Source organism: Monodon monoceros, unplaced genomic scaffold, assembly GCF_005190385.1.
Source record: "Monodon monoceros isolate NGI ecotype Baffin Bay Population unplaced genomic scaffold, NGI_Narwhal_1 Super_Scaffold_3, whole genome shotgun sequence".
NCBI classification, from domain to species: Eukaryota; Metazoa; Chordata; class Mammalia; order Artiodactyla; family Monodontidae; genus Monodon; species Monodon monoceros.
In genome coordinates this window covers 74,322,993-74,347,359 of record NW_021703780.1, presented here as the reverse complement: position 1 = coordinate 74,347,359, position 24,367 = coordinate 74,322,993, and the positions used below count along the sequence as shown (strand labels likewise).

The window sequence follows — 24,367 nt, the reverse complement described above, 5'->3', positions numbered from 1 at the left end:
CACTGAACCGGCTGGTTCTAGTGTTTACATTGTGAATAGGTAATACTCTCAAATGTCAATGGGACTTATATTTTGGGGCCTGGTTGTGAAAAATTTGCAAACCAAACCAGCTGTCATGGGCTATAATAATATATAGGGAGGAGAGTCACTTTTCATAAAGATTATTTATTTCTGATGGCTTTTAGCCCTAGTGGTGATGCCCCCTGCCTATGACCAAACCATTTAGAGTCTTCAGGCAATTTGCCCAAAGCCCCAGAGCTAGTAAATGACATAGTCAGGACTCCCCCTACCCCGGGGCGGGGGCGGGGCTGGCTGTCCCCAGAGTGCTCTTCACCACTACCCTCTACCACCTCTCATTGTCTTTTATTCTTTTTTATTCCCTTTCTTGTACAAACAGCTCGCAGAGGTCTTTAATCTCAAAGATGGCGATGAGTTAAACATTCAGGTTGTCTTCGATCTGTGAATGAACATTGCCATTTTCTGAGTCTTTTTTCAGATGAATTTTCTAAAAGCAAATTCCAAGCCTTCCAATGACTGTGCTCGGTGATGGTGACTGATTTAAGACTGCTCTTGTTATTCAAATCCACTTAAAGTACCAGCATTCCTAAAGTGGTGTGTACCATAAACCCTACTTGGATGATTATAATGCCACATACACAGGAGCCAGGATTCACCATTTGAAAATGAGATTGCTCTTCATGCTACAGCAAAATTTATTGGAGTGTTTATTATATGGCTACCCTCCCTGCTATTCCAATTCCTAAAAGAAATCCTGGCTATTTATTTACTTTCCTGCCTGCTTCTAGAAAGGATTTGAGGTAGTTACTAGTATATTCATTGAGACCTAAAAATTCACAGGCAGAATATTTTTATGAAGGAGAGCTGTGATGAGATCTTGTTACTGGTTCTGGAATTGATTTCTTTAAACACTAGTAACGGTGATTTAGAGCCTGGAATCAGATAGTTCTTGCTTTGAATATCTTACCAGGCTATTTGCTGTGTGACATTGGGCAAGGCTAATGGCTTTGGACCTCAATTTATTATTTTATTTTACTTTACTTTAATTTATTTTTAAATTGAGTATAGTTGATTTACAGTATTGTGTTAATTTCAGGTATACAGCATAGTGATTCAGTAATTTTGCAGATTATATTCCACTATAGGTTATTACAAGATAATGGGTGTAATTCCCTGTGCTGTACAGTAAATCCTTGTTGCTTATCTATTTTATGTATAAAAGTTTGTATCAGGGCTTCCCTGGTGGTGCAGTGGTTAAGAATCCGCCTGCCAATGCAGGGGACATGGGTTCCAGCCCTGGTCCGGGAAGATCCCACATGCTGCGGAGCAACTAAGCCCATGCGCCACAACTACTGAGCCTGCGCTCTAGAGCCCGCGAGCCACAACTACTGAAGGCTGCGCTCCTAGAACCTGTACTCTGCAACAAGAGGAGCCACCATAATGAGAAGCCCACGCACCACACCAAAGAGTAGCCCCCCCCACCGCAACTAGAGAAAGCCCGAGCACAGCAGTGCAGACCCAACACAGCCAAAAGTAAAGAAAAAGAGAGAGAGAGAGAGAGAGACACACACACACACACACACACACACACACACACACACACACGGAGAGAGGGAGGGAGGGCGGGAGGGAGGAAAGGAAGGAAGGAAGGAAAAGAAAGAAAGGAAGGAAAGAAAGAAAGTTTTTATCTGATAATCCCATTCCTCTAATTTGTCTCTGACCTCACTCCCTCTCACCTTTGGTAACCACAAGTTTGTATTCTATGTCTGTGAGTCTGTGTCTGTTTTGTATATACTGGGCCTCAATTTCTTGATTTGTAAAATGGGGGTGGGTAACAAAAGTACCTCATCACTGTGAGGGTTACCTGAGAGAATGGTTGTAAAGCACTTAGCACAAGTGCCTGGTATGCAGGAAGTGTTAATAAATGTGATGATGGTAGAGGTGGTGGTGGTGAAAGAAGTAAGGTACACTGCTTCATTTCTTCAAATGAAATCTTGCCAAATATATGAATGTTTGAATTTGATTATTCTGGTTGGGTGGGTACAGACCTAACCTTACTCAGCACTGCCATAGAACACTGGTGTGCAAATGTGTACACACAAATAGTTTAGAAATGATGATTCTCGGTTTGAAATTAGGGAAAAGAAGTAATAGCAGGCAGTGGAACGGTAGAGAAAGCACCATGGGCAAGGTGCTAGCCGATTTGGGTTTAATTAGGGCTTTGCTGCTTTCAGCTCACAAGATGTTAGGCAACTGTCTTACCCTTTATGAGCCTCACTTTCCTCTCCTATGGAGTGATGATAGCAATACCCACTCACCAGGGCTGTTTTCAGAACTGCGTGAGATAATGTATTGTTGATGGACTTTGAAGATGTACTGGTCTACAAGTCTTGGTTTTTGTTGAGGAGATTATACTAGGATAAAAATGAGTTTGATATAGAGTCGCAAAGGGGACTTTATTTATGGGCTACGTTTGTGCCCAAGACTTTCTTTTTATTTTAAAGATGCAACTCCCCAGCTGACCTCATTTATTTGGAAATTCTAGAGGAGCAACATAATACTTTGAAGCCAAATGGTTAATTTTCTATGGAGGTCTTTCCTCTTCTGGTTACTGGATGCTTATGTTCTTTAAACCCTGGCAGTGAGGAGGAGGCCCTTGTGTGACAGTGGATTTAGTGGGGTGTAAATCTACCTAACTAGCAGGTGGATGGGAGCTGATGAGGGTCCGCTCCAGAGCCCAGCCACATTAGCCAAGTTAGAAGGATGTGTTGACTTGAACTTCAAACCATGGGGTCCAGCAGCAAACTGCAGGGAAGCAATAGCAGCCCATGGTGTGGCTTGTTGTGCTACCCTCATTCTTGTCAGTGTCACCATCATCACCATTAAGCCTGGCTTATTAAGTGCTGGCATGTAGAGCTCCCTTAAGTGCCACTGCAGGCAGATGGGCAGCTGTGTGTTTTAAATAAGAGCCTTGCAAAGGACTGTGAGGTGAAGGGGCCCAGCTGTAATGCAAGGCAGGCCCACAGGTGTGGCTGCATGGGCTGATAAGAGGATTGTTGGTGGCTGTAGTATGCATTTGTTCATGGTGTCAGTTTAGCCCATGGCCCTTTTCTTTGAGAACTGCCCCCAACTCTCCCCTTCAAGGGTGGCCCTGGCTGTCATGTTTGTACTGTGTATCTTGGCTCCCATGGTCATGCCTGAGTGGATCGAGGATACACAGTTGACTCAAGTTGGGCCAGTCAGATTGAATTTCCCTGAAGCTGGACTTGGGACTAAGACATGTCTGTAGGTAGATGGGGTAGGTAAGTACACTTGGGAACTGTGGGAAGCCATGTCTTTGGTTAATTCTCATAACAGTCCTTTGAGGTAGGTCCTCTTCTCATTCCCATTTTATAGAAGAGGAAGCTGAGTCATAGAGAGGTTAATTATTTTACCCAAGATCATATAGTTGGGTAGTGGTGGAGCCAGGCAGGAACCCAGGTAGCATGAGCTCATGCCTTTAGCCACTATGAAACTGTCTTTCTGAAGATGAATGGATGAAGAAGATGTGGTATATATACACAATGGAATATTACTCAGCCATAAAAAGAATGAAATAATGCTATTTGTAGCAATATGGATGGACCCAGAGATTATCATATTAAGTGAAGTAAGTCAGACAGAGAAATACAAATATCATATGATATCACTTATATGTGGAATCTAAAAAATAATACAAATGAACTTATTTACAAAACAGAAATAGACTCACAGACAACAAACAAACTTATTGGTACTGGGGGGATAGCAGGGGGTGGGGGGAGAGAAATTAGGAGTTTGGGATTAACATATGCATACTACTATGTATAAAACAGATAAACAACAAAGACCTACTGTATAGCACAGGGAACTATATTCAGTGTCTTGTAATGCCTATAATGGAAACGGGTCTGAAAAAGTGTACATATATGTGTGTGTGTGTGTGTGTGTGTGTGTATAAAACTGAATCACTTTGCTGAACACCTGAAGCTAATACAACATTGTAAATTAACTATATTTGAATAAAACAAAAAGCTATTGAAAAAAATAAATAAAACTGTCCTTCTGTGGCCCATATATACAATGGAATATTACTCAGCCATAAAAAGAAGTGAAATTGAGTTATTTGTAGTGAGGTGAATGGACCTAGAGTCTGTTATACAGAGTGAAGTAAGTCAGAAACAGAAAAACAGATACCATATGCTAACACATACATATGGAATCTAAAAAAAAGGTTCTGATGAACCTAGGGGCAGGACAGGAATAAAGATGCAGATGTAGAGAATGGACTTGAGGAGACAGGGAGGGGGAAGGGGAAGCTGGGATGAAGTGAGAGAGTGGCATGGACATATATACACTACCAAATGTAAAACAGATAGCTGGTGGGAAGCAGCTGCATAGCACAGGGAGATCATCTGGTGCTTTGCGACCACCTAGAGGGGTGAGATAAGGAGGATGGGAGGGAGACGCAAGAGGGAGGAGATATTGGGATATACTTATGCATATAGCTGATTCACTTTGCTATACAGCAGAAACTAACACAACATTGTAAAGCAGTTATACTCCAATAAAGATGTTAAAAACAACGACAACAGCAACTGTCTTTCTGAGAGAGAGGGAGGAGTACAGCAGGCCTACTGAGCAATGCAGGTTAAATGACTCTGAGGGCCCAGGGACGTAAGGTGGGAGGGGGAGAATAAGACTGATTGACTTGATTTTGTAGGCTTTCTGGCTCTAGGATCCAGACCTTAGTAAGAGTGATTTCTACCATTGGGATTAGAGAAGTATCTCTGTGTCCTTATAAGTAAATTTCCCTTTTTGTGCACAAAGTAGTTTCAGTGGATGTCTGTTACTTGCAACCAAAAGAGCGGTGACTAAGGGACCACACTGTCACAAGTTGTTAAAATTGGCTTTTGTAGCCCCAGGCGTCTTTATATTATCTCTAGGTAGGGTCCAGGCTAGTGGAGGAGAAAGGCAAGTAAACCAGTTATTGGAGTATAAGGTGACAAGCTCTCTGACAGAGGTAAGCCTAAAATGCTTTAGAAATGCAGCAGTGTGGCAGAGGGTAGGGTGTGGGGAATCAGGGATGGCTTCTCAGAGAGGGGATATTTGAGCTGTTTTTGAAGTGAGTGGGGTTTAGTTATATGAGGAATGGTTGGGAGGACGGGTGTTCCAGGTAGTGTAAATGTTATAAGCCAAAAAAAAAAAAAAAAAGAAAGAAAAGTGAAACCTATGACACATTTTGGAAAGGACAAGCAATTAAATGTGATGGAGAAGAAGGAAGGAAGAGGGATATGCAACTGGAGTTCTTGGCTGTACTAGATCATGCAGTGTCTCTAGTGCTAAGTTATGGAGTTTGAACCTTATCCTATAAGCTAGCAGTTCATTCACTACTGGGCTCCTTCCCGCCCTCCGACATGAAAAAGTGTAAATTTTGAAATGGAAAAGATGACATTCTGACAACATTAAAGACAGTTTTAGGGGGAAAAAAAACCCCACAGAAAAACACGCGCAGAATCCCAACACCTAACACTTCTGTTTTCATTTTTGAACATCATCTAGTTGTCCTCAAACATGCCTATTTTTGTACATGGTTGCAATCCATCTACGTATCATTTTCACTTCCCAGTAGATCAGAAAGTTTTTCTATGTTTCTATGTCCTCCTCTCCTAATTATTATAGCAGCATGATAAGTTTTTCCAAATATCCGCACTGCTCCAGGCAATGCGTTAGGTTCTGGTGACAAAGATGTATGAGCTGAGGATTCCTGCTTTTGTGCAATACAGGAACTGGTATAATACTTCTGCTGAAGTATTTAGCCATACACATTTAAAAACATGTGGGTTTACTATTATTATTTTATGAAAAATGTATTCATTTCTTTGAGAACTGATTTCTAACCTTTCATCTGTACTTATTGTCCCCCTGCTCCCGCCCCCATCATAAATGTTCTGTGGCTAACAAATAGCCGCAGCTTCACGTGCTTTTACTGTTCACATGCTACTTACCTAGTATCTTTTTCATATCTTATGCTCTAAGTCCTCTGAAAGCCATTTGATGGTTAACCATAAACAGGCTCCAAATCAAGTTCTTGAGCCGAGTTAATTTGATTGTGAAACATTATCTTGATTGTGGCAAGTGTCCAGTTGTCATCTGTGGATGCAAGTGTCCACAGCCTAAACTAATTACAAACCAGCTCCATTCCAGGGAAGGTGGCATTGCCTAGCCAGCCTCCCCAGGCCAGACCCGAGTGTGTCGATGATGTGATCACATCTGCTTTTCCTTCCTCTGGCCTTCTCTTTCCCTCCCTGCTCTTGTGTTAAAGAAAGCAGGGGCGATTGGCCAATATAGCTCCTTAAATTAAATTTTGCCTCCTACTTCCAGCATAATCGTGAGCCTCCAAATTAAAGATGCAGATAATTTTGCAATCAGATTTACATTTAGGTCTGTAATGAGTTTAAAGTCTTTTTTACATGCTTTAGTTTTCCCTTTTATGATGCATTTTGTTGACTTAATTTAGCTCTCTGGTTTGGGTCATACCTTGTTGTTGGTTTTTCCTCTAGTCTCTGTATCCAGAAGCCTTCATTTTCTTCATTCCTAGTCTTGTATATATTGTAGAAAAGACAATGATCAGTTGGTGTAAATAAAAAAAAATAAAGATGTTCATTCAATAAAGAGTCTAGAAATGCTTAATTATCTGTATAATGATGAAATGGACAGGGAGGCTAAGTAAACTGTATTCTCTGGAAATCCTCAAATCTGGTTTTACTGTGTGTGTATGTTCAGACACAAGTATTCAAGTGTGAGTTATTGACACAAATACTTAAAATGAAATAGGTTGTTACCTCATAGACTGCAAAAGCTTGGAAAAGCTCTTTTAGCCTCAGTTTCCTCCTCTGTAAAATGGAACAATAATAGTTCTTACTATATGTGGTCGCAGGGGTAATTCATTTGATGATGCTGCAAAGTGTGGGCATATAATAAGTGCCAATAAATATCAGTGATTAATATCATGGCTCTTGTCTTGGAAGAGTACAAAGCCTTTTTCATGATCTTAATTTTGAGCAACTAAATAAATCCCTAAGCTCACCTCTTTATAGAGAGGCCAAAAGCGTTGGAAGAAAGCTTAGATTTTAGAAAAATTTCTCAAGCTATGTTCTCCTAGCATCCTTTCCCTTCTCACTCAACCTAGGCTGAATGTGTAGTCTTTTCTACCTGGTTCTCACTGGTACTCTCTTTGTGGCATATTCTCCTGGTGGCCATTGTCTGATTTCAACAGCCACAGTGATGTTCTCCTAGCATCCTTTCCCTTCTCACTCAACCTAGGCTGAATGTGTTGTCTTTTCTACCTGGTTCTCACTGGTACTCTCTTTGTGGCAGATTCTCCTGGTGGCCATTGTCTGATTTCAATAGCCACAGTGGTGACCAGTTTTGTATGTCAGCTTCCTACCTCTAGCACCCACTGTGCTCCTTTTCTGCCATCTCTCATGTTGGAAACCTCTTGGGCCTGGGCCAAAGAAAAGCCTGAAAGTACGGGGGAGTAAATGCCTTCAGGGGCTGCCCTCAACCATTGGGCATTTGAACATATGAATAAATGCTCTAGTCTTCCATTTTTCAGATGCATAATTCTGGATGCATACTGCATACTTCTTAGGAGGTCCTGGCCAAATCAGGCCCTTTGCTCTCAGTGGCAAACTTCATAATGTACCCTTATGTTGGCTTTTACTCCTTCCCTATCTTACTCTGTATTCCCTCATCCCTGCTTTCTGGAATCACCTCCCAAATAAACTCCTGCACGTAAACCCTTGTCTCAGTCTCTCCCTTTAGGGGAGCCTAACATGACAGCTCTGAAATCTCCTACCTCACTGATGTTTCTAGGCCCTGCCCATGTAGTCTTCAGCCCTAGATCATTGCTCTTTCCTTCTTAGTTCAGAGGAAAGGGATGTCTCATGAGTTTTCAAGGCTAGCCTCTTCTTTGATCTTGATTCTGTCTCCTCTTAAATCCTCTGGACCCACAGACCATCATGTCTTGTTTACTGCTGCACCTCCAGTGTAGAGTGCTTAGCTCATAGTAGGAGCTCAACAACTACTTATTGAATGAGTGAGAGGGAGAATTGTTCTCTTTCTCTTGCCTGTTTTTTATTTTCCTTCTCTCCATTGGTTGATCTTTTAGCCTTTCTTTGGAAGCCTAGCGGTCTTTTGCTTTGGAAATAAACATCATTACTGGGACTTCCCTGGTGGCGCAGTGGTTGGGAGTCCGCCTGCCAATGCGGGGTACATGGGTTCAAGCCCTGTTCCAGGAATATCCCACATGCCACGGAGCAACTAGGCTCATGTGACACACTGCTGGGCTTGCGCTCTGGAACCTGCGAGCCACAACTGCTGAAGCCAGCATACCTGGAGTCCATGCTCCGCAACGGGAGAGGCCGCTGCAATGAGAGGCCGCACACCATGACGAAGAGTGGCCCTCACTCACCGCAACTAGAGGAAGCCCGCATGCAGCAACGAGAACCCAATGCAGCCAAAAATAAATAAGTAAAGAAATAAATTTTAAAAAACATAATTGCTTGAATCACAGATCCCTCCTCTTTATTAGGCCTACTAGCGAACTCCCAACCCCTTGGCAATGCTGGATCTTCCCGAACACTTTCTCTTTCTTGAACTCTGCCTTGCTTGATCTCTTCAACTCTCTCCAGGTTCTTAGACTTTTCTTTCCTAGTGTTTTTGCTGGCTTGTTTAGCTGATTCTAAATTTGGCTTCCTCCAGGTCTCCATCTTTGATTCTCTTCTTTTCTGAAGTTATATACTCAACCTGGGTAAAGCAGTGACTCCTTTCTCTTCAGCCATGCGGATGATTTCTAAATCTGTCATCTCTAGATTGACTCTCCTGAGTTCAAAGCTATTGGAAATCTCCGTCTGGAATTCTTGCAAATATTTCCAACTTACCATGTTCAAGCTGGAATTCATTTTCTTTTCCCCATTTTCACCTCTTCCGTCTTTTCCATACCCTGCCTTAATTAATGGGCTCACCATCTGCCTGGGTTTGCAGTATAGATGTGTGATCCTTAACTGCCTTCCCTCAACATTGCTTTCAAGAAATAATTTTTGAGTTCCCACTGTGAGCCAGACACCGTGCTAGGTGATAGGGTTACATGGACAACAAGACAGACCATCAAGAGGCTCACAGCCTGGTAACAGATACAGACATTAATCTGACTTGTCACACAAGTACAGCATTACAAACCTGAAGTAAGGGCTGTGGAAGAAAAGTCCAATGTACTTTGAGAGCATGTCACAAAAGGACTTAATGTATTCCTGGGGTTTGCACAGCTTTCTTTAGGAAGAGTGGCATTTGATCTGAGATCTAAAGAATGAGTAGGAATTAATTGAGAGAGAAACTCTTCCCTCTTTATCACTAGGCACTGTAGTCATTAGGTCCCATTAATGCTACCTAGGAAATGTCCCCATTTTTCTGTTTTCTGTTCTCATCTTGGATCACTGCAATTCCCACCTTCACCTCCCACTCCCCATCCATTAATTTTTACGTTTCTGGCAGAGTGCTTTTACCAAACCCAGATCTGACCATGCGTCTTCTACTTCCAGCTTAAAACCATTGGTAGCTCCCTAGTACTTCCAGGGTAAAATCCCATCCCTCTGGTACAGCAGCCAAAGACTTTCCAATTTTTGTCTCTGACGTTTGTTTCTACCCTCATCTCCTGTCACTCCACAGTACATTGCCTGTTCTGTGGCCACTAGACACTTTGTCATTTGTTGAAGATACCATGTCCTCATAGGCTTTCATGCCTTTATTCATTCATTTATCAGCTTTGAGTTCTTCTGTCTTTCTTTTGTACCTGGTGAGCTGCTGCTGATCCTGTTAGACCCTACATAAATGCCACATCCTCCATGAAACCTTCCCTGGTCCCTGATCTGCATCCCCTTATTTGTATTTGCACATTTCTCTCCTTAGAGTTCCCATCCTTTGCCTTATATTAACTTAGTTGTCTAGAGCATGTGTTCCTCTGGGATCAAAATTGTGCTGTGCTCCTCTTTCCCTTCCCAGGGCTTGAAATGTAGCAGGTGTTTAGTAAATATGTGCAGTTGATTTGTCCACGTGTGAATAGGGTAAGGGAGGCAAAGACACTGAGGGATGGGAGGAGAGCTGAAAGAAAAAGCCAGACCTTTCCTAATTAAATGAACTGGTGACCCCAAGCAGGGCTTGACCAAGACATGTCGGTGGCCCAGGCAGACTAATTATTTGGTATTCCTTCAGCAACCAGATGACATAACAGATTTGAGCAGTGCTGCTTGTGGAGCAGGATGATGACAGATAGCAGTGCCTGGCCTCCATGCCCAACTCAGCAGAATGAAAGCCCTCCAAGGTGTCAACCCCACTCTACATAAAGGCATTTTATTGACTTTGTTTTGCTGCAGAGATTGCCACCCCTACTCCCACCTCAATTGTCTCATCAAGGTATTTTTTACAATTAAACCCAATTCCCTTCTTAAATTTCTGATAAATGGTGGATTTTTGGTTTTTTTTTTCCCACTGTGTTACTTTTCTGGGGAATACTTTAGTACCTCTTCTAGATTGTACCCTGGGCAGCTGCTGATCAGTCCTCCTGTTAATGCTGCTCTGATACCAAGGAAGGAAGACTGGGTTGTACAAACCTCTTTATCAATATTACATCAATAACCTATAAAGAATCCTTTTTCAGGCCTGTCTTATATCCATTTTACAAAAAAATCTGTTTTTTATTTCAAAGTTGTCAGGATGTTGCTGTGAAGTTCATGGCAGGGGAGGCTTGTGTTCTCTTCCATGTTTTAACAAATGGCAGGCAAAAGGGCCAAGAGTGGGCTGCCCTTCTCCAAGTTTTCTGAGACTGCTTGGTGCCTGGGCCTCCTCAGAAGTCCACCACCCACCCACACCATCCTCTCCTGAGCAAGGCTGGGAAGGTTTAGTGATGTCACTATTAGGGAGTCTTTCAGTGCAGACAGGCTGCTTATGGCCTTCACTTGAGTGTGTCCAAGAAGAGAAGTGTGTAAGTGACGAAGAAACCAGCACGCCTTTCTGCCCATGTGACTTTGTCCCTGACGGCAGCTTACCAATGCTGATGTCCACTAAAAACGCAGCAGACAGTTAGTAGTTGCTAAGAGACAAGAGTCCTGAATAATTAATTACTCTGCTCCAGGCACTGTGTAGACACTGAGGGAAGGAAGGGATATGACATATCCTTTATTTATCGAGTTATTTAAGCCCTTCCCACTTCTAAGGGTCAGTGGAAGTGGCATTTAGGGACTGGTCATTTGGAAAATCCAGATTTATGTCCTGAGTCTACAAATCTTTCATTGGAACTTAGGCTAGCTACCTTAACCTAGTGTGTTTTATGAAATACTTTATACAGTGTTTTATAAAATGATTTCAAATATATGATCCATTTGAGCCTCGTAGAAGGCTAGCATCATTATTTTTATTTTAATGATGAGAATTATGATAACCAGTGGGTTAATTGTCTCATTCAAGATCTCTCAGCTCATCAGAGACTGAGCTTTCTGTGACCTTTGGCCTCCTGATTCTTTTCTTCTTTATTCAACTATCGCTGCCTATATAGAGGCAGTGATAAAAATTTGAATCTTTTCACAACCACAGCTTTTTACGTATTTCAAACTCTTATCCTACACATCCCTCTGTCTAGCTCTCACGTACTAAGTGTTAAGTGTGTGTGCAGTACTTCCGTGTTGGTGTGGCTCTTATTTGTCTCTCTAACTTAGGTCTTCTTTATTCGTCCAATTTTTTTTTCAAAAGGGGCAAGGGGAACTTAACATTTGTCCTTTTCCAGTCTTAACTGTTTTTATATTTTCCCCAATTCCTGTGCACAATGATAATGGGAAGTGACTAATGATCAAATGATTTTCTTTCATGTTTGCCTTGCTTGGAGGTATGCAGTGAATTCAGAATTGTTGAATCTTTAGAGAAATGGTAGGAAAGTAGGATTGAGAATGTTACTCGAAAGCTCTTAGATCTTAGTTTAGGAAGTCTAGCACACAGCAGCAGGACTTAAAAGGATCATGACACCTGGAGTTATAGGAAGTGGCAGAAACAGGATTTTTTTTTGCAAAGGAAGAATCTTTCCTTGGACATACTTTGCTAGAAGGAATTTCTTCCTTGTCTGACTTCCTGTAGCATTTCTTTGTGCCTTTCTTATGGCTTACATTGCTTTTTATACTGTATTTTAGTTATTTTTATAGTTACCATCTCTATTACTAGACTGTGGTTTTTTGAGGACAGGAGTGTTGTCTGATGTGCTTTGACAACCCCATGACACCTCTGCATAGAGCTACAAAGTAGTGATTAACAAATATACATGTTTCTGGGATTTCCAGAGACTTGTACTTTCTCCATTATGCAATACTGTTTCATTTGAATATTTTACAATAAGAATGTATTACCATACAATCAGGAAAAATAAAAGTAAAGATATAAACTTTTTCTGAATGATTAAATGGATGAGTGAATGATTAAGAACTCAAAGCTGCTAAGGAAATTTGGAAGCAAGGTATCATTTACCGAACATCTAAAGCACTGGTTTTCCAAGAAGTATAACATTTTTCATACTTATTACTCTAATTACTTTTGCAGCGTTTTGATGAAATGGAAGGGCATAGGCATATAGTAGCTAAGGTATCCAAGGTTCAAGTCTTTCCCCTCCCGATTCTGTGCAGTCTCTCTAAGCTTCAAAGATCTTGCTTTTGGATTTTTTTTTTTTTTCTTGGTCCAGGTGTTCACTAATGATTTTAAGGCTGCAGAGAGATTATTAACCAAATTGACCCCTGTGGCGTGAAAAAGTGAATTTAGCATTTTTCTTGGGCTCCGTCTCAAGAGTCGAGCCAGTTCACTGGGGAAATCTGGCTCATTGATTCCTGAGCTCAAGCATGCTCTGAGGTTCTCATCCATTTGAGGTCCTTCATCTCTATGCTGTCGATCCATCACCAAGCGGTTGCACACTTTTATTTCAGACTGTGCGGAGCCAGAACACAAACCAGGCTGGAAAAGACCATGCCTGTGTTTAGATGCTGCAAGTCACCGAATTTTCTCATTGTCAGCAAACAAAATGATTTCATTATTGGCAGCCTCTTATTCAAGGATCACACGTTTCGAATGTTTGCCTCTATGTCTGCATCTTAGATTGGGACTGCTGTGTTATAGATGAAAACACAGAACGCTTCTGGAAAATACAAAGGAGGCAGATGCTTTCCAAGATCAATACTTTGATTGCAGGATGTCATAGTCTTTTTAGGTTCAAGGATGTTGTTTATTCACAGTTATTGAGGGCTGTGAGGCTTTAAGGGACTTGCAGATCAGCTTGTGTGGCACAACATATATAATTCAGCAGGGCCTCACTTGACCTCCTTACATTTGTACCATTGAATTTATGTAGGTCACTGTTATTGGAGCTCGGCATTTTTCCTACGTAAGAACAGATTTCAGGTAGGAAGCATGTACAGAGCCCATACTTATGTATGCCAGTAAACCTTTTGAATAACTTTCAAGTTAAGCATTGGAGAGGAAGAAAAACAGGTAGTAGATAACCTTGAATCTCCGAGAATAAACACTGACAATTTAAAAAAATATATAACTTGTTTTTTCACAAGGTAAATGTCTCCCTTTTGAGAGCCTGCAGAGTTTATTCTTTTCAATCTTGAAACGTCAGTTAAAATCCCAGTAGTGCAGGGTTTGAAATCGACAGACTACAGAAGTGTCCAATGATGGCTGCTGCTGTTTTGGGATCATCAGTTCTTTGTCTCATAAAGAGAACACCCACCTAGGACAGGCCCACTTATGACCCACGTGAATGGGACAACCTCTTGAGGCACGTGTAGCTCGTGGAATACTGGGAAGCATACTCCAGCTCTGGAGAAGCTATGGCCTATAAGTAATTGCAGGTCAGAGTAAGAAAAAATTAGGGAAGTATGCTAACCATTATTGAATCCTTACTCTCTGCTTTGAATTGTGTTAAATTACATAATTTAACCCTCCTGACAGATTTAAGAGGTATTTACTTTTATCTTTCATTATAATTGAAGAAACAGAGGATTGAAGATGTTAAGTGATGTGCCCAGCAAGTAATTGGCAGAACCAGAATTAGAACCATGACTGTTTAACTTCAAAATTGTAGATTTTCCATTTATTCTCTGGCCTCACACTGTCCTCTGTGAATCTTAAATTTAACGAACAGGTCTTATACAGTTTTTATTTTTCAGTGGAGTTTATATTCCCTTTTATTTTCTAATTATTGTCTTTTATGTCCATTATGTCCTTGCCTTAAAAAATTTTGTTTACTGATTTTTCTCTTCAGATTTTAAAAATTAATGACATGAACCTTTGTGAATCTCTGATTTCTGGTATAGCACCTTGTCTATAGGAAGTATTCAGTAAATACTTGAATAAGTGAATTAAAAATACAGGGGACTTCCCTGGTGGTCCAGTGGTTGGGACTCCACGCTTCCACTGCAGGGAGTATGGGTTTGATCCCTGGTTGGGGAACTAGGATCTCTCATGCTGCGTGGCGTGGCCAAAATAAATAAATAAATACTTTAAAAAATGCGGTATATGGTCATACAGCCTTGATGTTTCATTTCTTACACATTTTTTATATTTCTTAATACTAAGGTCTCTTTTAAAACCAACCAGCCATAGGCATTTAGAATACCTTCTAAGTGTAGAGCAAAGTGGGAAATATAAAGAGGTATTCTTTTTTTTTTCCTCCTTTGAGCCTAGAAATCTTTTTTTTTTTAAATTAATTTATTTATTTATTTTTGGCTGAGTTGGGTATTTGTTCCTGCGCGCGGGATTTCTCTAGTTATGGTGAGCGGGGGCTACTCTTCGTTGCGGTGCGCGGGCTTCTCATTGCGGTGGCTTCTCTTGTTGCAGAGCATGGGCTCTAGGTACGCAGGCTTCAGTAGTTGTGGCATATGGGCTCAGTAGTTGTGGCTTGTGGGCTCTATAGCGCAGGCTTAGTAGTTGTGGTGCACGGGCTTAGTTGCTCTGCGGCATGTGGGATCTTCCCGGACCAGGGATCGAACCCCAGTCCCCTGCGTTGGCAGGCGGATTCTTAACCACTGTGCCACCAGGGAAGTCCTAAAGAGGTATTCTTGAGAAAGCTTAATATTTCATTGTCGGAGACAAAACTGTTTGGGGGCTCCATTTTCTACCCATATTTTTAGGTAACCAATACTTTGCCTATTGTGATTATTGCAAGTATACCTTCCTGGCATGTCATTTGCCTGTTAACTTTATACTTTCTTTGCCTTGTATTTAAGACTTCGACATGCTTATCTCATTTATACAGGTCTTTTATATAACATATTCCATCTTGGAGTTTAACTGTGTCCTGCCAAACAGTTAAGTGGCAGAACAAAATATGCGTGGCCATGGCAGTGTCTAGTCTTCTGCCCAGCATCTAACCACTCCTTACCACTCCACCGCTGCCACTCGGGGCCAAGCCACCAGCACCTCTCACTTGGATTATTTAGGTAGGCTCCTACCTGGTCTTCTTGTTTCTTGGTTTGCCTCTTTCTGTTGAGTCTCAACACAGAAGTCAGGTGATTCCATTCCAACATAAGTTGGATAAAGTCACTCCAGAGAAGAGACTTCAGTTGTAACAGTGGCCTACAAGGTCCCCCGTCATCTGCCCCCCCCCGGTGGTTCTCTGGCCTCATCTCCTACTTTCCCATTGGTCACTCCATCCAGGCTCTCTGCTGTTCTTCCAGCCTTTCAGGGGTGCTTTGCCTGTGTTCCTTTAGCCCATTATGCCGTATTCCCAGGTACTTGTAGGGTAGAGGTTGCTTCTTTACCTTCTTGAGATTTTTAAAAATATATTTTTATTGAAGTTGCTGTGCAATATTATATAAGTTACAGGTATACAATATAATGATTCACAATTTTTAAAGGTTATACTCCATTTATAGTTATTATAAAATATTGGCTATATTCCCTGTGATGTACAATATATCCTTGTGGCTTATTTTATACCTAATAGTTTGTACTTCTTATTCCCTCCTCCTATATTGCTCCTCCCCCTCCCTCTCCCCATTGATAACCACTAGTTTATTCTCTATATATGTGTCTACTCCTTTTTTTGTTATACTCACTAGTTTGTTGTATTTTTTAGATTCCACATATAAGTGATGTCATATAGTATTTGTGTTTCTCTGTCTGACTTGTTCCACTCAGCGTAATGCCCTCCAGGTCCATCCATGTTGCTGCAAATGGCCAGATTTCTTTCTTTTTTATGGCTGAGTAGTATTCCATTGTGTGTATACACACACACACACACACACACACACACACACACACAGAGACGCTACATCTTCTTTATCTTTTCATCTGTTGATGAACACGTAGGTTATCTTTACTTACAGATTCCTCCAAGGTTTACCCTGACCACTCCATTCAAGTTTCAGCCTCCCTCACTGCTTACCTCAGGACCACGCCCATCCCCCTTCTCAACTCTGGCTTCTTCTACATTACTTATCACCATCTTACATGCAGTATTTTTCATAGTTTATTTTGTTTTATTGTCTATCTCCCCCAGCTAGAAATAAGACCCAGAAGGCATAAAGACAAGTTCTTTGCTTTTGGTTTTTGTTTTCTGTCTTGTTCATTGTTGGCCCTAGTACCTAGGATGGTGCCTGGCTGAAGTAGGTGCTTGATAAATATTTGACTGAAGAATGAATGAAAATGTAACTGTGAGACTCTTATGTGTCAAAGATGCCACATTCAACTCTTTGGGCATTAAGAACTTTAATGATTTATTCATTCATAAAATGTTTATTGAGCACTTACTATATGCCAAGCCACAGGCTATGTCTTGAAGATACGGTGGACCTCCTGGAGCTTACTCTGTAGTTGGAGAGACTGACATTAAACATCAATAAATGTCTAATTATGCAGTGCTACACTATGGCACGGGAGCTCAGAGAACATTCTGGTGTTGAGAGCTTGGAAGGCTTCCTGAGGAATATTTGTCTAGCCCTGCTTTGTGAGCTTAGCTATGAGCCAGGGATGAAAGTAGGACTGCCAGGCTGCTACTTTCACAGGCCCAAGGAAACTTCTGTGCAGATTTCTTAAGCCACTGTGGTTTTCAAACTTGATTGGCATCAGAATCATCTGGTAGGCTTGTTAAAACACAGATCTGGGCCTCCTCTTTAGAATTTCTGATTCAGTAGGTCTGGGGTAGGGTCTGAACATTTTCATTTCTGACAAGTTCTCTAGTGTTGCTGATTCTGCTGTTCTGGGGGTCACGCTTTGAGAACAACTGGATTATGGGATGGGTCTGGCCTGTCTCTATCTAAAATGGGGAAGCTTATTCTGAGGCAAGGGCTGGGAAGACTTCTGATCTTGGAGAAACGGCCGTCTGCAAGGAACTTTGCAGTTAGTTACAGTTGCCAAAAACCATAGGGTAGGCATAGAAGGAACTGGAGATAATGACTTACTAATTTTTTTTCTGGGCACATTCACAGATAGCTTGATCTAATCACTACTATTGTTTTCCTTGTGAGAGGCAAAATACATTTGGCCTGGAATGTTAAAATTTTTGCTTCTCTGGAGTCAGACATAATTGAGTTTGAATGTTAGCTCTGCCACTTACTCATCGTGGAACTGCAGCACATAAAGAGCTTGGGTGAACTGGGAGTGCCTCTGAGCCTATCCTGAAGAAATAGCATGTTTTTAACAAGTTTTAAAGGTGGTGAAATTTAAAGGTTGCTAAGACTGTGTTTGGAAATTAGAAGCTGCAGCATGAAAGCAAGTGGCTTATGCTTTCAACCACACGGGCTCCACCCCTGCCTCTACCCATTGAAGATAAGACTTGGCTAAGCTCTGAATCTTGGTCATTTACTTAAAATTCTGAGTGGTAACTCTCTCTAGTTACTTTATCTGTAAAATGAGATTAGTAATACCTACTTCACAGTGGTGTGGCTACTGGAGAAGATTATGTTATGTCGAGGTTTACTGTATTGCTTGATACTTCATAAATATTAAATATTGCTGTTATTGTTTTTAAAATGCCCTTCAAAGATGACACCTCCTCCCATTCATCCCCCCTTTTTCCCACCCCACCACCCAAGGAAATGCAGGCTGCTTTACCATACTCACCGTTAACATGCAACTCTGGTCTAAAACAGGGAACATTTGACTAGTTTTAAACAGTTTAAACCTGATTTTTTCATTGTTCACCTCTTGAGTAGAAGGTAGGTGTTTGCCAGAAGAATTTTTATAAAACTGTGGAAAACAGTACCCATTTGAAGTCACTGTTAGAGTGTGTGGTTTGGTTTTTTGTTTTGTTTTGTTTTGTTTTGTTTTTTGAGTGGTTTGGTTTTTAGTGTTTTTGAGGCATTTACTTCTGGGTTCCTCTTACATGCTTGGGAATTTGCAGGTAATCCATTAGTTTATTCAGGAACTCTTTATGGAGGATGATCATGTATTCATAAGAAAAATCGAATTAAAAGCAAATGAAAAACTTTTTTCTTGATCCTTCCTTTTACATTATTTTTGACTAAAATAATTTTGGAAGTCTTCTGTATCCTGAGTTTTCAAGCATTCACATGCCTAACATGAGGTAGTTTCAGCTTCCTTTGCTTGTAGCAAAAATATTTTGATTGAATAGGTTAAAATACCAACTTATTCATGTACTCAAATATATTAATTTTTTGCTTTTTGTTCAGTAAAAAAAATATGCCAGTTGAAATAATGCTTCTTAAATGCATGTGATTTCTTGTTCCAGTGTATAAACCATCTTCCATGAATCATGTTTTTTTACCCCATTTTTTGATGATTCCAAGGGAAAAACCTTTCTTTTGTACTACATTAACCTCACACTGTATTTATATTAAACAACATTCTTTGGAGAAAAAGAGGTTTGGTATACTTAGTGAATTATGTACCCTCCGAGAGGCACTGCAGACTGTTAATGCTCAGTAGAACCCAACAGTTGTAACTGATGAAACATCAGCATGTAGGCTATAAAATAAAAAAGACGTAATTGGGGACATGTTGGGAGCTGGCAAATGGAAAACACTAGCAGATGTAGAGCTGAAAAGAGAAAAGAAAGTTTAAAAAATCACATTTACTAGAAGAGGAACTACACAGATAGATGATAGAAGTTAACATTTCATTCAGATAGAAAGTGGATTAGAAATTATCTTTCCATTTCTATACTTAAAAGAAATAATGCTTGAACTCTCATAATTAGCCATATAAAAGCTATTTTGACATCAGCCACATATACCTGAAAAGGATATTTGTCAGTGAGGTTTTCAACCCTTAAAACACAGTTTAGGCATTGCTGGAATCCACTTGTACCTATTTGTCAGAGCTGATTATATGCATCTCTTCTAACCTTCCTGCTCAGTGACATCAGACATGCTGAAAGTATTTACACCACAGAAATTGGCAAACACTAAAATAAGAGCATCTTCCTGACCCCCAGACAGTTGATAAATATTTACCAGAGCAGTACCATGTATGTACTTTAACTGCCCTCTGTTAAATGAAGGATGATGGGGGTTGAAGAGATCTGGAGCATTCAAAGAAATCCTCTCTGCCTTGGCTGGCATTATGGCAAGTCCTGGACCATAGGGAATTTTGACCTTTTACTGCTGAACTCATTCAGGCACATAGGCCAGTGTTATGCCTATACAGTTTCAAATATACAGTTCTGTTCTTAAAACACATTTTGTTCCAGCAGTCACCCCAACCCAAACTTGATATGTCACTTGTCAAGTACACTTGATGTGTAATGTGTTGTTTGTTGTGTAGGAGAGAATATATTTATCCCTTTTCAGTGGTATGAGACTGTTTTTTACCCCCGCCTTCCTAACTTTTCTTTTCTTTTCATATAGTTCTCCATGCTCTGAATTGTGAAGAATGGGTTGGTGGCTCAAGAAACTAGATCCTATTGATGCTACATTCTTCACATATATTTTTCTTTTCCTGGGCTAAAGAGTATCCATGTTCTACTATTAAGGGAGCAAGCATAATGTGAGGGATGGGGCAGGAAACAGAAGTATGTGCTTCCTGCTTTTTCTAATGTATTTTGGTCATCCTCTTAACAAATTTTATGTTAACGTCTTACTACTTTAAAAAGTGTTGAATAAGTGCCACCTTCGAAGAATGAATCCTAAAAACCAATTAGCAGTTGGTATTTCTAGAAACATCTCTGGAAATGAGAAAGGTCTCCTGACATTTTAGGTAGAGATGGCTTGCTGGAAAGCTGAGGGAAGATGGACCCTCCAACCTATGATTCCTGATTTGCTGTGAATGAACCTTTCTCTGTAGTCTTTTAAGGTCAAGGCCCTGAGTTCAAATATGGTAATGTTTGCTCCACTGGAGGACTTGGTCTATATACAGTGACCATCTAATATAAACAGACTTCTGGAAGCCACATACCCAAGACCTGTCTAAAATAATATGACCTGTCTAAAAATAATAATGTTTACTGTATCCTATATAAGTTATAACATTACTAAGGGTTTTATAGAATAACCCACAATAATCTCATTTAATCCTTATAACAGCCTATTGAACTTGATATTATTCTCAACTCTATTTCTATGTGGTGAACTGAGACTTAGAGTATTAAATGACATGCCCTGTACAAATGAACTTGTTTACAAAAAAGAAGTAGAGTCACAGATGTAGAAAACAAGCTTATGGTTACCAGGGGGTAAGGGGGAGGCAGGATAAATTGGGAGAGGGATTTACATATACACACTACTATATATAAAATAGATAACTAATAAGAACCTACTGTATAGCACAGGGAACTCTACTCAATTCTCTGTAATGGCCTATACAGGAAAATAATCTAAAAATGAGTGGATATATGTATATGTATAACTGAATCACTTTGCTGTACACCTGAAACTAACACAACATTGTAAATCAACTATACTTAAATAAAAATGAAAAAAAATAAAATTAAAAAAAATGACATGCCCTGTGTGACAAAGCCACCTCTCTCACCCTGTTGACAAAGCCAAGAATCAAACCCAGGTCATTTGAGTATGATCTTAGCTACTATACTTAACTACCTCTTGTAACTAAGGGGCCATATAAGAAATCGACCTTGCTTTGCTGCTTCTCACTGGGAAGTTTTCATCTAATTTTCACAGGAATCTGTTTGTGGTGGAACTCTAAGGATGTTTATGCCAGAGAGCTGTTTGTGTTCTCACAGCCCAATGCAGTGAGAAGCAGGGGAAGGAGGTGCAGAAATTTGAAAAGGGAAAGAGTGGAGGCTGAGGCAAATTCCATAGCCTGGAGATTTTGAAAAACAAATGGAGAGACTTGTTAAGTAGAAGATTATTGTTTCCACGATTTTCATTTGTCTAACACACAGAACCCATGAGTGCCTTTCTTCAGCTATATACACAAGTAGAACAACCAGTCAAAAATGAAGTTGAGTGGAAATTCAAGTCCAAGGATCTTCGAATCCAAAGTCTATATTTGTAACCATTGTGCTTCAAGTAAAAAAGATGAGCAAAGCATCAAACCTAATCAGAAAATCTCTGTGGCACTGTAAGCAGGAGTAAAGAAAGTATTTTGGGAAATGGGGCGCCCTTCTTGGTAAGAACAACAGCAATTATAATGGCCAATATTTATTGAAATCTCACTCTATACCTAGTCATTGCCCAACCCATAAGTCCACTGGACTGTGGATAGTATCTGTAAGAAGCTAAGCTCTCGTGAATGACCTGGCTGGTCATCCATGGACACTCCTGAAGTGAGGGAAGTGCACTGGGAGAGAAGACTGCTAGTAGGATCACTGTAGTGGAGACAGGTGAATTGCAGCCATCATCTGACTAAATATAAAAATAGGCATAGTTTGGGGCTGGTGACTTCAGTGACCTCTAAGAGCTTTCCCACTTTCCCCTGCCAAACTGAAATGAAGATACCCAATGTAGGATATTTTCTGGTCAATATTCACTCTCTATTGGGCTGGTTCACAAATAGTGAAATTTGAATGCCTTAGTACCATTGATGGGTCCATTGGGACTTGGATCATAATTATCATAAATAATTATCGTAAATAAAATAAATAGGAATAGATCCTGTTTGTAAATGGGCTACCAGAGACAATGATGATGATAACGGTAATTAAAATGTTAATAAAGAAATAACATTATTGAGGACTGAGCATGTACAAGATATGGTTCTATGTACTTTACATTTAATTCTCATGATGACTACAGACCAAAAATGGGTCTTATTTTACGAATGAGGAAACTGACACACACAGAATCTAAGGTACTTATCCAGAGTCACAAACTGGAAAGCAATAGAGTTGAGGGTTGTGCCCAGGTAAGCTGGAGCCAGAGCCCACATCCATGACCCTATATGTTTGGAACAGGATATATGTGCTATGAAAAGTGATATATTTACATTGTAGATGGCAGCCAGTTTGTATGCCAGGAACTTATCTCTCTTGGCCTTGATTCTGGAAAGAGAGTGATGTATAGATGATCTGTGTTTAAATTCTAGGCCCTAGAGTCAGAATCATCTTTCCTTCCTTAGTTGCAGCTTCAGAAATATCCTCTGGTAAACATGACCCTTCTTTCTGTGCTCACGTGTCAGACTGCAGGAGTGTCCACTAAGAGCAACTTCCCTGGGAATCTTTAGGAAATAGAAATAACCAGGGGAAAATGAACAGTAATTACCTGGCATTAAGTTGAGACCTTTTGTGTGAAAGGCATGTGAAGATAGGCCTTTCAGCGGCTTAATGAGCCTTATCACAGGCCTTCAGCTTCGCTGAATAAATTTGAAGGTAATAAAATGTTGGACCTTGCTTTCAAACCAAATTATACTACAACATCATTTTGAAAGACCTTTGGAACAAGTGACTGAAAGTTTTTTCCCCCTCGTCTCTGAAGATAGAATCAGTTTCTCCCTATTAATGAGAACCCAGAGTAATTTCAGAAGACAGCCAGTAAATAAAAGTATTTAATGAAGTGAAATAGAATCTGATTTGTAAGAATGAACTCAAAGGAACATTGCATCCTGTTTGCTATTCATAGCTTAGTTCATTAATTCAGCAAATATTTTTTAGAATTTCCTGACTGATGCCAGGCACTGAGCTAGGCACTGGTGATACTACAAAAAACCTGGCAGACAAAGGGGTCATAGATAATTAGCAAGTGGGAAACTAAAGAGGAAATAATTAGAACTTTTGAAAAGTTTTAAGAAGGAAATAACAGGAAACTGCATTGGGAGAGTAATGACTTACCCTAGCTACGCCGAGGACACAAGCTCAAGGGCGATGGCATTTCACTGAGGCCACTTCAGAACAACTTATAAAATAAAATTAACAGTCAGTCAGTGTATATGTTTGTAGAAGAATAAATGTCTCTTTCAGTGACGATGCATTCAGTCTTTTTGTATAGTTTTGTCCCTGTGTGCATTGCTGTGCCCTCTTACATCCTCTGTTGTATCCAGGGCTGTCCAGGGACTTTTTATTACAAAATATACAGACACTCTTTTTCTGAATATGTACTCTTCCAAATCAACTTCTGGCATTGTATCTCATGGCTCATTTGCTACAAAGGTGATTTGAATTAACACAGGAAGAATTTCAGGACAGGAATATGCCCCATTTTCCATTCCATGGTACATTTGGTTGAGTAAACTGAATTTAGACAGAAGACACCTGCCCCTTAAGCAAGGTGACCTCTCTTGGGTCTTTTGAATTAAATCCTGTTTCATGTTGCTTAAAAGATGTTGCCACTCTAGAGAAATGTTGAGAGAAACAGTAAGCATCACAGAGTTTACTCTCACATTTCCTATTTGTATTCAACTTATAAAATAGTACCAGAGAGTCCATTTTTATATAGACTTTAAGAGTGAAATTATTAGATACTACCCAAAGCAATCTACAGATTCAATGCAACCCCTATCAAATTACCAATGGCATTTTTCACAGAACTAGAACAAAAATTTTACAATTTGTATGGAAACACAAAAGACCCCAGTTAGACAAAGCAATCTTGACAAAGAAAAACAGAGCTGGAGGAATCAGGCGCTCTGACTTTGGACTATACTACAAAGCTACAGTAATCAAGACAGTATGGTATTTGCACAAAAACAGAAATATAGATCAATGGAACAGGATAGAAAGCCCAGAGATAAACCCATGCACCTGTGGTCACCTAATCTATGACAAAGGAGGCAAAAATATACAATGGAGAAAAGATAGCCTCTTCCATAAGTGGTGCTGGGGAAAGTGGACAGCTACATATAAAAGAATGAAGTTAGTACACTCCCTAATACCATACACAAA

General features: G+C 40.3%; 1 protein-coding gene across 16 annotated transcripts in view; it reads left to right on the top strand.

Moving 5' to 3' along the window:
* Positions 1-24,367, top strand: part of FHIT (fragile histidine triad diadenosine triphosphatase) — a 1,443,555-nt gene that overhangs the window by 109,299 nt on the left and 1,309,889 nt on the right. The window lies entirely within an intron of this gene.